The 2,570-nt window shown below is 41.8% G+C and overlaps 1 protein-coding gene across 1 annotated transcript in view; it reads left to right on the forward strand.

The window, feature by feature from the left end:
• The window catches only part of Slc25a13 (solute carrier family 25 member 13), a 276,904-nt gene that overhangs the window by 271,669 nt on the left and 2,665 nt on the right, over nucleotides 1–2,570 (forward strand). The window lies entirely within an intron of this gene.

Raw genomic sequence — 2,570 nt, forward strand, 5'->3', positions numbered from 1 at the left:
GAGAGAGAGAGAGAGAGAGAGAGAGAGAGAGAGAGAGAGAGAGAGAGAGCGAGCCAGCCAGGAAGATGGCTCAGTGGAATAAGCGCTTCCCTGGCAAGCACATGGGGCCTGAGTTCAATCCCTGGTTCTGAAAAAAAAAAAAGAGAGAGAGAGAAAGAGAGAGAGAAAATTTTAAAGAGAACAGGTTGAAAAATGTGTACAAGGGCCAGGAATATAGCTCAGTGGCCCAGCGCCTGCCCGGCAAGTACAACATCCCAAATTCATTCCTGATACCAAAAAAGAAACCATGTACAAGGCAAATAGCAACAGTAAGCAAGCATAGGAATATCAATTTTAGACCAAATGAAATTTGGAAGTTAAAAATCACATTTAGAAGGACAGAGGCATATGTTGTGCTTAGTGAAACCTACAAAGATAGTTCATGAATTTCTGTGTATTATTGGTATAATACTGTGTTAAAGATTTCAGCTTAAAGTTTGACAAGACATTGGTATTTTCACATTGCTGGTAAGGAACTTCATCATTCTACTCATAAAATATGAGGCATCTGGTAGGTGTATAGACAAGGGTATAAAGAAGATTTGGAAAATTCTTAATGTTGATCTAAAAGAAATATATGTTGACCTTTAAACTTTAAACAGAAACACATTATGTGTAAATACAACCAGGTATTTTTTCTTTCTTTCTTTCTTTCTTTCTTTCTTTTTTTAAGGTATTTAGTACAGGGTCTTATACACAGATCGAACTCCTGGTGATCCTCCTATGTTCAGCCTCCCAAACACCACTGAGATTACAGGGGAGCACAGCTGCTGAGCACAACTCAGCACTGGGCCACTGAGCTATATTCCTGGCCCTTGTACACAGTCTCAGTTGCCATCTCAGCATGCCCCAGGGCCAGGGCAGCACTGCACACCAGGGGATCAAACCCTGGTCCCTGCATCTGCCTAAGCAGGCACTTTAATCCACTGAGCTATCTGGCTGGCCCTATACTCAGATATTCATGAAAATTAAGAATGACTCAGGCCCCAAAACTGTATTTGCTGGTCACATTTTCTTTTTGTTGTAAATGATCTTGTGCTGCCCCATTGCTGGCGCCCTTGAAGATTTGAGGTCTTGACTAGCAGAGCGGCGTCCTCATGGTGGCTGTCACACAGGCAGTGGCAACCAGACGGCTGCACATTGGTCTCTTCAAGAATCAGCTGGCTGCCCTTCCTGCTGCAGGACCCAGAGACTGCCCCCCCCCCCCAGCCTCCTCTTGCTCCCTGTCTGGAGGAATAGAGAAGTCTTGGGTCATGTCATCAGCATAGTCTTAGGCTTATGCAAGTCAGGAGAGACCACGAAAATTCACATAGATGTTGGCATTCTTGGCCCTGAAAGTCTACACCTGTCAGATGGCCGACCTCCTCCTAGTTCCTGCTACTTCTGGCCATGCTCCCCCATAGGCTGATGGGATTTCCTAGGTTAGAAAATGAACAAAGCCTTGCACCAGAAATCTCCCTAGAGAGACACCTACTGGCTGGCAGTGGAGAGTGATGGAGTTGTGTTGACACTGCCGTTTCTTGCGCTCCCTGCATACCAATCCTTTCCAGACAACTCACTAAGTAACTTAGACATTTCTTTTGTCATGTTTATTCCAGTAGCTCATTTCCCAATACCTCTCTCTTCATGACAGGGAACTATTTATGAAAACTGCTCCAACAGTAGGGGAACTTCTTACCCATTTATTGCTCTTCAGTCTTTCGTTCATCCTTGAACTCGCCTGCCCATGCTGTAAGGGTTCTGTTGCACGTCTAGGGCAGACTGCCTGCTAAACTCTTTCTAAACCAGGAAGTAAAACAAAATCAGTAGTATGAACCCAGTGGGCTTCGAAGCATTTTTCATGTTTCCTTCCATTATGTTGGAGGATAAATTCCTGGCTTGAAGTTAAAATAATTCCTGCAAACTAATAGAAAACTCAGCATGCCTTAAATAAAGCATGAGATACAAAGTAAGCTTTTCACATGCAAAATTGTGGTGCATTCTATAACTGTTAGTTAATGTTAATATTTGGGGAGCTGAGTAAAGATGGAAGAGGAAGAGACTACTTTAGTAGTACAATGCAAGCATGTAGTATAGAGATTAACCGAAACACACAGTGTAAGTTTAAAACTGTCTGTTAGAAGGATGAGATGTAATTATGAGCCAGACCATGTTGGTTTGGACAGAATTTCTTACAGAATTATTAAGCCTTAAAAAAAGCAAAAGAGATTTATGCATCTGCATTTGACCAGTTTGGTTTGGAATAAGTTCATAGTGGAAAAGTAATAAAACCATAAGAGACAGTGTCTTCTGAGTACAGTCTCACTTTTTAAAAATCTAAACATGGGCTGCCCCATTTTGGATAGAATGACTGTAGAAAAATTTCCCATTGGTAATTTTTGGAGGAATTTTTGTTTCTGTTTCATTGAGAATCAGCCAATATAAATTTTTAAGACTTCTTTCAAATACTTTTCTGGAGATAGCAGTCTTTGGAAAATAAATCCTTCAGTGTTATCTCTCTCTCTCTCTCTCTCTCTCTCTCTCTCTCTCTC

The sequence above is a fragment of the Octodon degus genome, unplaced genomic scaffold, assembly GCF_000260255.1.
Source record: "Octodon degus isolate 3935 unplaced genomic scaffold, OctDeg1.0 scaffold00050, whole genome shotgun sequence".
In the NCBI taxonomy this organism is placed as follows: Eukaryota; Metazoa; Chordata; class Mammalia; order Rodentia; family Octodontidae; genus Octodon; species Octodon degus.